This window comes from Macrotis lagotis, chromosome 2 (assembly GCF_037893015.1).
Source record: "Macrotis lagotis isolate mMagLag1 chromosome 2, bilby.v1.9.chrom.fasta, whole genome shotgun sequence".
In the NCBI taxonomy this organism is placed as follows: domain Eukaryota; kingdom Metazoa; phylum Chordata; class Mammalia; order Peramelemorphia; family Peramelidae; genus Macrotis; species Macrotis lagotis.
The window spans coordinates 61,531,572-61,543,572 of record NC_133659.1 but is presented as its reverse complement, the minus strand read 5'-3'; positions in this window follow the sequence as shown (position 1 = coordinate 61,543,572).

Sequence of the window (12,001 nt, the reverse complement as noted above, 5' to 3'; positions counted from 1 at the left end):
GAAGATGGTAAGGGAATGAAATGAAATGGCATCAATAGGCTGAAGTGGGTAGAAAGATGGATTTGAGGTCAAGAGGACTGAGTTTAAATTTAGGCTCAAACTATTAGCAGACCTTGGGTAAATCACTTCACCTCGGACCCATAACCCAGGGTTATTGTAAGGATAAAATGAGAAAACATTTATAAAATATTTTGTAAGCATTCAAGTGCATTATAAATGCTAGTCATTATTATTACTGTATCTTCCTATATTAGAATTAATGGCAAAAATTGTCTTGTCTGTATTTTCATCCCCAACACTTAGTACAGTACCTAATATATAGCAACCAGTTTTAAAAATTCATTATTTCTGTAAGGAGATATTCTCCAAGTTCATTATTCTATCAACTGTACCACATAAAGAGGTGATGAAATGAGGGAAGAGAAGAAATGAGCAAAAGAACCTTCTAGAGTAACAAAGAAGAACCTATAGGAATTGACCTGTGACTTGATTCCTGGTTGATAAGATAATGGTCTCACCTCCCAAAATAAGGGGGAAGTAGGAGTGGATACATCCTTTAGGAGGAAAAGATGGTCAACAATTCCAATTGCCTAGAGGGCAATCCGAATGAAAGTTAAACAGCAATGACAACAAAAAGAACCTTCCATTTGTCAATTGAGAAAATTTTGCTAACTTTGAAAAAGGTAGTTTCAGATGTGGAAGTAGGATAGTAGACAGCTATTTATTTGTGTTTGATTATTTGTTTTCTTGTTGCTTGTTTTCCCCTAGGATTGGGAAAGGGAGGAAAAATATACACTTATACCTTGAAGGAATAGTAGATTTTGAAGGTAGGGGTATGTTTGTTGTATGTTTGTTGACAATAGACAATGAGCCAAATGACAGCAAAAGATTGGAGAGGGAGATGGGGTGATAGTGAGAATAATAGTCTAGATAGAAAGAAAGGGGATAACATTATTAACAATAGAAATCAATGATTCTATGGGAGAACATGAAATATTAAATGAAGTCAAGACTGAAAAATTAGAAGAAAATATAAAGTATCTTTTTTTTTTTTAGGTTTTTGGCAAGGCAAATGGGGTTAAGTGGCTTGCCCAAGGCCACACAGCTAGTTAATTATTAAGTGTCTGAGGCCGGATTTGAACCCAGGTACTCCTGACTCCAAGGCCAGTGCTTTATCCAGTACACCACCTAGCCGCCCCAAAATACAAGGTATCTTACATGAAAAAGCAATTGACCTGGAAAACATATTAAGGAAAGGTTATTTAAAAACCATTAGATTATCTGAAATAAATTATCAATTTTTTAAGATTTTAGATATTATATTTTTTATTTTTTATTTATTTAAGGAAATGAGGTTAAGTGACTTGCTCAAGGTCACACAGTTAGGTAATTATTGTCTGAGTGTCTTAGGTCAGATTTGAGCTCAGGTCCTCCTGACACCAGGGCCAGGGCTCTATCCACTGTAGCACCTAGCTTCCCCCAATATTTTTTAAATGATAAAAGAAAACTATCCAGATCACTTAGTACAGAAAGGAATGAAAGAGCCTGTGATTTGGTCTGGGGAAGGAAGAGGAGAAGAGGGACAGAAGAGTGGAAGCAGTAAAAAGCATAGAGAAGAAAATATATAAGAACATAGACTAGAGGGAGAAACATCCTTTTCTTCAGAAACAAAGCCAGTGCAACTAAGATGAGAAACAGCTACCTTGAGAAAAGCCATCTTTGTATCAAAGTTCTTCTTGTTTGCAAATCATAAATAATTGATCCATATTTATATGAATAAAAATCATATCCCCATCTGATATAGTCTAAGGATATGAATAGGTATTTTTCATTAGAAGACATCTCAGCTATCCATGACTAAATACTCCAAATTACTTGTAAGTAGAAAAATGCAAACTAAAGCAACTCTGAAATTTCAGCTCCCTCCCATCAACTGATATCATTGACAAAAAAAGTAAAATGAAAAATATTGGAGAGACTATGGGAAAATAGGAACATTGATGTACTGCTAGAGGAGCTATGGATTTATCTAGCCATTCTGGAAAGCAATTTGGAACTTTGCCTATACAATAACCCATTTATCTAGCCATTCTGGAAAGTAATTTGGAACTGTGCCCATACAATAACCCAGTTGTACATATCCTTTTTTTCTAATTATACAATCAGTAGGCCTAAACTCCAAGGAGTAAAAAAAAATGAAAAATGAAAAATATTTATCATAGTGCTTTTTGTGATAACAATGAACTGGAAACAAAGGAAGTGTTCATCGATTGGGCAATGTCTGAACAAATTATGGTATGTGAATATAATGGCATGTTTTTTTGTGCTATAAGAAATGAAGAATGATACAAGATCAAAGAAACCTATATGAATTGGAGTTAATTAAAGTGAGCAGAACGAGGTAAGCAACTTATACTATAAAATCAACATTGTAAAAATGATCAATTTTGGAAAACCTAAGAACATTGAATGTATTCCATCGAAATTAAGATGATCTTTAATATTCCCAGTGTGATTACTTTGGAAAAAAACATACATATTCACCAAATGGGGGCAAGGGAGGTAGAATCAGTCATTGGCCATAGTAAGGTCAGAGTACTTCATTCAAAAGCTACCAAACATGCTCCCCTGAGCTGTCTTGCACAATGCTCATTAAATCTGAGAAATAGTCAAGGTAAGTATGATGCAAGAGATTGACATAATGGATATTGTAGGCACAGGGAGGAGAGCTGCTTCTAGATATGTAAAGGGTAGCTATCCTAATGAAACATCTGGTTACTAATTGTTTTTGATAGTGACATGGTGTCATGAATAAAAGTTGGATCTGTAGCCCAGAAGACGAGTCCAAATCCTAGGTAGATGTGTGATTCTTGCCAAATCTGTCTCAGTTTCCTCATTTATAAAACAGGAACAATAATTGTACTTCTTTCCCACCAAAGATTTTTGTGAAAAATACAAAAGACAATATTGTAATCTTCTTATTATAAACTTAAACCACTTCCTTTGAAAATTGTTCAGTCATTTTTTATTATATTGAGGAATTGTTCTTATTCTTTATTTCTTTGAATATATTTCTTCTATATTTTGAATGAGTTCATTATTAGAGAAATGATGCAGAATATCCTGTTATCTATTACTATTCTAATTTTCCCCAAGTTGTTTTTTTCTGTGCAAAAACTTTCACATTTTATATGTTCAAATTTTCCATTTTCTCCACCATTATTCTCAATCATCATATTCTCTATCTGTGATCCTCTATTTCTCTTTTTGGTCATAAACTCTTCCACTTTGCATAGAGACTATTTCTTCTTCCTGTCTCTAATTGGCTTATGACATCACTCTTTTTGCATCAATTGCATACATCAATCATGATATCTGTATGGGATATATCTGTGTGGGAAATAGTCAGAAATGTAGGTGATTTAAAAACAAAAGATATTATATACTTATAAAATATACTTTAAAAATCTTCTGCTTATGTGGTCGAACCTGGAAGGAATACTTTCAGAAAAAAAAATCCCAGAACAAGGTGTTCCACCTTCATTAAAAGATATTTAACTTGGGTCTGTAGGATAATTCTGTCCTTTGCAATGATAACTGATTTTATCTAGCTCCTTGCTCTCCAGATTTTTTCAGCTTCCCCACCAGAATCATGTCTTGTTTATCTTGCCTGTGGATGTTCCTTGGATGTTTTTGCTTAGCAGGACAGCAGTATCAATACACTCCACTGTTTTATTCAGTTTATAAAACACCAGGATGTCTGTCTACTGGCCAGAATGTGCTGTGTTGTCACAGTTCTATCCCAAAACATCTCCTGTAGTGATTTTGACAATATCCCTTGGTTTATAAAGGTAGCACAGGGTAGGAGAAACAATGTTGGACTTAGAATATAGTCTGCCTGGATACAATACTGATTCTCTCTCATAATAACTCTTTTATTGGAATGAGCCTTCTGGTTTCTCTGAGTCTCAGTTTTCTCATTTGTAAGGGTGTTTGGAGTCTTCAGGGAGAACTAGCACCTCTGGGGTGAGGGCTTGCTGAACCCTTTTCAGGTCTACCTATAACTCAACTCTCACTTGAGGTTTAAAGAAGTCATAGTGTAGCAGCTACAGATGAATTCAACTAGGTTGAGAGTAATCAACAAGTCTCAAACCCATCGTTGAGTTAGGGGCAGATCTACCCCGAGCTTGTAAAAACTTTCCTTGGTGGAATGAGGAGATAAGGGCAAATTGTTTCAATGGTCAGGAAGATGGCTAAAGCAGGTCCTGTAGCACTTCAAGCTTGATTAGACATAAAAGTCATCCACTGACATTCCAAATCATTGTCAGTAACCTGGAGTTCTGTCTGGTCCCAGGATTTCAATAATTCTGGAAGAGAGAGACAGTACAACTCTGCCTCACTTAAATCCAATTCACATGCAAGTTAAGATATCACCCCCGTGATGTCATTGTTTCTCTACAAAATGAAGGTCAAACAACAAAAACGGAAGTAAGAATATTTGTACTACCCACCCCATGGGATTATTAAGAGGTGAACCTTAAAGCATTCTATAATTGCAAATGATTAGTCTTTTAAATATGTGAAACTTTCAAGTAAAGATTGATTCATTAAATAAGATAGATTAAATAAACTTTCCATTGCCTGAAGCTTTGTAGGGAAGCATATAAAGAGATATAAGATGTAATGTCCAATCTTAGAGGAGTTTACAATCTATTGCAAGGCAGGCCTAACATCCATGAAACAAGGGGGAATAACTGAGAACAGAATGAAGGAAGTAATGCTATTATTATAGTTTTGGTTTGATCATATATGAAGGATTGCGTTCCTCTCTGGGTACCTCATTTTACCAAAGACGTTGGCTAGTTCAGAAACATCCAGAGAAAAGTGAACAGGTTGATAAGGGACTTTGAAACTACATTATATAAAAATTAGGAATAAGAAATGTTCAGCCTGAAAAAGAGATTTAAATGGAAAATATGTCTTCAAGTATTTAAAGGGCTATAACCTAAAAGAGAGTTTATTGTTGTTCTCCCAGGTACCGAGGATCAGAAGGAGAATCAATGGGTAGAAATTGCAAAAACAATTTCGACTGACAACAGGGCAAAAGTTTGTACCAGATGACTTTCACGGAGTCTTGTGCATGCGGCCTAGTTATACTAGCAGAGTCTAGGAGAAGATTTGTCAATAAGGGTTGGAATGTTGACAGGTTTTATGGAAAAGGTAGAACTTTAGCTAGACTTTGAGGAACTTAGAATGAGGAGTGTACACAGAGCAGGAGGAGACTAAAAGGGAAAGAGTATGGAATATGACTGAAAGTTCCCGTGTTCATTTCCACTGCCAGGCATCACTCTTTCCTGGTATTATTTTTTTCCTGATTGTTTTTATTTTTATTTTTTATTTTATTTTTATGAAAGATATTATTTGAGATTTACAATTTCCCCCCCCATCTTACTTCCCTCCCCCCACCCCCCATGGAAAGCAATCTATCATCAGTCTTTACTTTGTTTCCATGTTGTACCTTGATCCAAATTGGGTGTGATGAGAGAGAAATCATATCCTTAAAGAAGAGGCAAGAAGTCTAAGAGGTAACAAAACCAGACAATAAGATATCTGATGGAATGAGCAAGTCCTTCAAAGTTGATCATCACTCCCATGTTGCTGTTAGGGTATACAGTGTTTTTCTGGTTTTACTCATCTCACTCAGCATCAGTTCATGCAAATCCCTCCAGGCTTCCCTGAAATCTTGTCCCTCCTGGTTTCTAATAGAACAATAGTGTTCCATGACATACATATGCCACAGTTTGCTAAGCCATTCCCCAATTGAAGGACATTTACTTGATTTCCAATTCTTTGCCACCACAAACAGGGCTGCTATAAATATTTTAGTACAAGGGATGTTTTTACCCTTTTTCAACATCTCTTCAGGATATAGACCCAGTAGTGATATTGCTGGGTCAAAGGGCATGCACAATTTTGTTACCCTTTGACATAGTTCCAAATAGCTCTCCAGGAGGGTTGGATGAGTTCACAGCTCCACCAACAGTGTAATAGTGTCCCAGATTTCCCACATCCCTTCCAACAATGATCATTATCCTTTCTGGTCATATTGGCCAATCTGAGAGGTGTGAGGTGGTACCTCAGAGAAGCTTTAATTTCTATTTCTCTAATAATTAATGATTTAGAGTAATTTTTCATATGGCTATGGATTGCTTTGATCTCCTCATCTGTAAATTGCCTTTGCATATCCTTTGACCCTTTCTCAATTGGGGAATGGGTTTTTGGTTTAAAAATATGACTCAGTTCTCTGTATATTTTAGAAATGAGTCCTTTGTCAGAATCATTAGTTGTAAAGATTGTTTCCCAATTTACTACATTTCTTTTGATCTTGGTTACAGTGGTTTTATCTGTGCAAAAGCTTTTTATTTTAATGTAATCGAAATCATCTAATTAGATTTTGGTGATGTTCTCCAACTCTTCCTTAGTCATAAACTGCTCCCCTTTCCAAAGATCTGACAGGTAAACAAGTCCTTGATCTTTTAATTTGCTTATAGTATTGTTTTTTATGTCTAAGTCCTGTAACCATTTGGATCTTATCTTGGTAAAGGGTGTTAGGTGTTGGTCTAATCTAAGTTTCTTCCAGACTAACTTCCAATTATCCCAGCAGTTTTTATCAAAGAGGGAGTTTTTTATCCCAATGGCCAGACTCTTTGGGTTTATCAAACAGCAGATTACTATAATGATCTCCTGCTTTTACACCTAGTCTATTCCACTGGTCCACCACTCTATTTCTTAGCCAATACCAAACAGTTTTGATGACTGATGCTTTATAATATAATTTTAGATCAGGTTCAGGTAGGGCTAAGCCACCTTCTTTTGCACTTTTTTTCATTAAATCCCTGGAAATTCTTCACTTTTTATTTCTCCATATGAATTTATTTACAACTTTTTCTAATTCATTAAAGTAATTTTTTGGTATTTTGATTGGTAGGGCACTAAACAGATAGTTTAGTTTTGGTAGAATTGTCATTTTTATTATATTAGCTCTACCTATCCATGAGCAGTTGATATTTGCCCAGTTATTTAAATCTGATTTAATTTGTGTGAGAAGTGTTTTATAATTGTTTTCAAAAAGATTCTGATTCTGTCTTGGCAAATAGACTCCCAAGTATTTTATATTGTCTGAGGTTACTTTGAATGGGATTTCTCTTTCTAGCTCTTCCTGCTGTATCTTGCTAGACATATATAGAAAATTTGAGCATTTATGAGGGTTTATTTTATAACCTGCAACTTTGCTAAAATTGCTAATTGTTTCCAGTAGTTTTTTGGATGATTTCTTGGGATTCTCTAGGTTTACCATCATGTCATCTGCAAAGAGTGAGAGTTTTGTCTCTTCCTTCCCAATTCTAATTCCTTCAATTTCTTTTTCTTCTCTAATTGCTAACACTAACATTTCTAATACAATATTGAATAGTAGTGGTGATAATGGGCACCCTTGTTTCACCGATGATCTTATTGGGAATGCCTCTAGCCTCTCCCCATTGAATATAATGCTTGTTGATGGTTTCAGATAGATACTGCTAATTATTTTAAGGAACAGTCCATTTATTCCTACACTCTCTAGTGTTTTTAATAGGAATGGATGCTGTATTTTGTCAAAAGCTTTTTCAGCATCTATTGATCTGATCATATGATTTCTGATAGGCTTGTTGTTAATATAATTGAGTATACTAACAGTTTTCCTAATATTGAACCAACCCTGCATTCCTGGAATAAATCCTACTTGATCATAATGTATTATCCTGGTGATAACTTGTTTTAATCGTTTTGCTAAGATTTTATTTAAGATTGTTTTTCATCGTGGAAATAGGTCTATAATTTTCTTTCTCTGTTTTAACTCTTCCTGGTTTAGGTAACTGCACCATATTGGTTTTCTCTTTTGTCTGATAGTTCTGGAATTTGGCCACAACATTCCTTGATGTTTTCATTTTAGGATCTTTTTCTGGAGGGGATCGATGTATTCTTTCAATAACTACTTTGCCCTCTGCTTCCATGATATCAGGGTAGTTTTCCATCACTAGATCCTGTAATATTAAGTCCAGGCTTTTTTTCTCTTCAGTGTTTTCAGGAAGTCGTACAATTTTCAGGTTGCCCCTTCTCGATCTATTCTTGAGGTCCGTGGTTTTGTTGAGGAGGTATTTTACATTTTCTTCTATTTTTTCTATTTTTTCTATTTTGTTTAACTGACTCTTGCTGTCTCAAGGAGTCATTAGTTTCTGTAGACTCCATTTTTTTTGGGGGGGGGAAGTTTTCTTCATTAACCTTTTGCAACTCCTTTTCCAATTGATCAATTCTACTTTGGAAAGAGCTTTCCATTTGACCAATTGAGGTTTTGAGAAAATTATTTTATTTTTGCATTTGCCCAATTGAGGATCTGAGAGAATTATTCTCATTTTGTATTTTGTCCAATTGAGAATCTGAGAGATTTATTCCCCTTTTGTATTTGTCCAATTGTACTTTATAAGGATTTGTTTTCTTGTTACAAGGTATTAATTGTCTCTCCCAAATTTTTAAGCTCCTTCCTTATTTCTTCAAGGAAGTCTTTCTGTGCTGAAGACCACATCGTATTCTCCTCAGAGGTTCTAGGTCTTTCTGAGTTCGGGTCATTCCCTTCCAAGAATTTTTCTATGGATCCACCTTTCTGCTAATCCTTCTTCATTTTGCTAAGACCTTGAGTTGGGGAGGGGCTGGTTCACAGGGGCTTGGGATGGCTAAAAGCTTTACTCACTGAGTGCAATTTCACTGGCTGGCCAGTAGGAGGTGTTGGTTGCTTTCTCTGGAGTGTTTGTGACCTTGATTGAGGCCTTCTCCCTTTGCTTGAAGGGAGGAGTTGGAGCTATTGAATTCTTTTGCCTTCAATCAATGATGCTCTTTACCCAGGCCTGAGGTCATTCATCAGCTGGGCTGGTTCTTCTGCTCACACACCTGGGCCTGAGGCAGAAGTAGTTTGCATTTGTTTGCTCTGGGAAGAGGTCTGAGTTGTAATGGGACTCTGAATTCCTCAGACCAGAAGAGCCCAGGGATGGAGTCTGCAGCTCTCCTGCACCAGAACTCTCCCCCCAGCCCTGTCCCGCAAGCTCCCAGGGGACAGCACCAACACCAGTGCCTCTGCTTTCCTAGTTGACTCAAGCCCCTGCCATCTAGCCCCACCGCTGATCCAGCAGGTCCGGCTCTCCAGCCCTCAGACTCCTGGTTCCAATTCAGCTGTTAATCTGGTTGATCAGGGCTCATCCTCCCTCTGAGCCCAGACTTACCTGCCTGAATTCGTCCAGTGCTGCTGGGGGAGACAGATCTTGAGGTAGATGTTTCTCCTGGTTTTTCTTTATGGGTTTTGTGGGTCGGATTTCTTTTAAGAGGTTTGTTTCATATGATAGATGGGGAAAGATCAGGAGACATTAGAACTGTGTCTGTTTTCTCTCCGCCATCTTGGCCAGAAGTCTTTCCTGGTATTATACAGTGAATTCTCTGGACACCTCAAATTAGTAAACTTGCTTGGGTTATGGCCAGACCCAGATCCATTTTTGCCTACAATGATATGGAAAACTCTTGTTTGTTTTGTTTTAAATTCAGATTTGCTGTTGGAGCATCTGTGCACCTTTTACTACCATATTAATTCCCTTTCTTGAGCCTTAATTCAACATTAGAAAAGTTATATTTAGGCTCCCAGATCCAATACAGTCTTTCTACACTTGAATCTGGAACTTGGGTCAGTTCCAGTTTTGGGTAGGCTTCAACAAACTCAACAAATACAGTAATAAGTATATGGCCTCTGACAATACAATGACACCTTTCTAGATACTCTCCAGTTTGGCAATGTCCTTCTTTTAAAAAGTGACACCAAAACTGACTCAACATAACACACCAGAGGAGGTCTCACCAGGGCAGTCTCTGAGGACTAACTAGCATGTCTAGTACTGGACATTATGCATTTCTTGTTTATGACTAAGATTACATTAGTATATTTTTTTTAATTTTCCACCTGTCATTTCACACTGATGACTCATGCTGAGCTTTTTTAAACAGATAACAAATGTGCTTCCTTCCTCTTGTACTTGCAAAGTTTATTTTTTAACCAAAGTGTAAGAATATGTTTGTTTATGCTCAGTCATTTTTCAGTTGTGTCTAATTCTTTGTCACCCTATTTGGAGTTTTTTTGGGCAAAGGTACCAGAATGATTTGCCACTTTCTTCTTGAACTTATTTTATAAATGAGGAAACTGAGGCAGATAAGATTAAGTCACCTTTCCAGGTTCACACAGCAAGTGAGTATCTGAATTTGAACTCATATAAGATGAGTCTTCCTGACTCTAGGTCTGGCACTTTATCCACTTTGCCACCTAGATGCCCCTGAGAATACATTTGTCCCTATTCAAAATAATCTTATTAGAGTTAAGCCAATATTCTCACCCCTCAAGATCTTTCTGGATAACATATTTATATAAAATATGTAAAATGTTTTATATATGTATATTAATCTACATGTAGATTAATTATATATATATATATTTATAAACAAGCAAATATTTTAATCAAATATTTGGAGTAGTAAGGAAAGAAAGAAAGAGACCAAGAAATACTTAGATACAGTCCAATAAAAATATAATAAATGTTGAATTTTCTAGTTAAACAGAACCTCAGAAAAGCCAGCAAATAGGACCTTTGGGCCACCTCTTTATTGAGTAATCTCCTTCCTTCTTTGTATCCCAGTGCACAATGGAAATGACAGCTGCCTGGAGCAGCCTGGAGAGCCTACTAGCAGCCTTGCTGGCTCCCATTGTATGTATGTGTGTGTATATATATAAAGCAAATACACATTCATTTAAATATCTTGATTTTGCTTAACTGTTTTTCAGTCATAGACAATTTTTTGTGACTCCATTTGGAGTTTTCTTGGCAAGCATATTGAAGTAGTTTGTCATTTTCTTCTCCAGTTCATTTGACAGATGAGGAAACGGAGGTAAACAGGGTTAAGCAACTTGACCAAGGTTACACAGCTAGTAAGCTCCTGGGAGCAGATTTGAATTCACAAAGGTGAATATTTCTGACTCTAGACCCAACACTCTATCCACTGTACCACCTAGGCTGTCTCCGTCCATCCATCATCTATCTATCTATCTATCTATCTATCTATCTATCTATCTATCTATCTATCTATCATATATATATATATATATATATATTTGTATAATTTATATACACATATGGTTATTTATATCTATATATTTGCATCTATATAATTCTAAATACATATTCAGATTTGTGTATATGTTTATATATGTATTCACAGATATGTATTAATGGCATGTGTTGTTTTGTGACTATATACATATAAAATATATGCATATATAAATAAGTTTGTAAATATATCTTTGCCAAGAAAACCTCATGGATAATATGGTTCATGGAGTGATGAAGAGTTGAAAATGACTGAATGAAAAATAATAATAATGATTTGTATCTATATTTGTGCATCTGTTGAATTAAATTTAGATGAAATAGAGTAGAATGGACAGAGATATAGTTATAAACATATAGTTAGATAAATTATATAACTGATGATATGATATGGGTATGGATATAAGTATTTAATTATAACATATACATCTCCTTTTACATACATATCTCCTATTACATACACATCTAAGCCACTAATAGATGTTACTCTTTGCTCTCTCTATCCTCAATGTCTATCCCAGTTACTATATATATATATAAAACAGTATATAATATATAATGATATATAAAAGAATATAACATTCACTTAATAAATGTTTATTGCTTGATTGAAGTATTTAACCTTTTCCACAACAGCTCTTACTACAAATATGCCTAAGACTTCTCAACCTAAGTAGTTGCCAAATGGTGGGAAATGAGAGAAGCAATCAATAGTGGCTCCAAGCCTATGAATTTATCTGTTGTCTACCAATTGATTTGACCAAGACTCA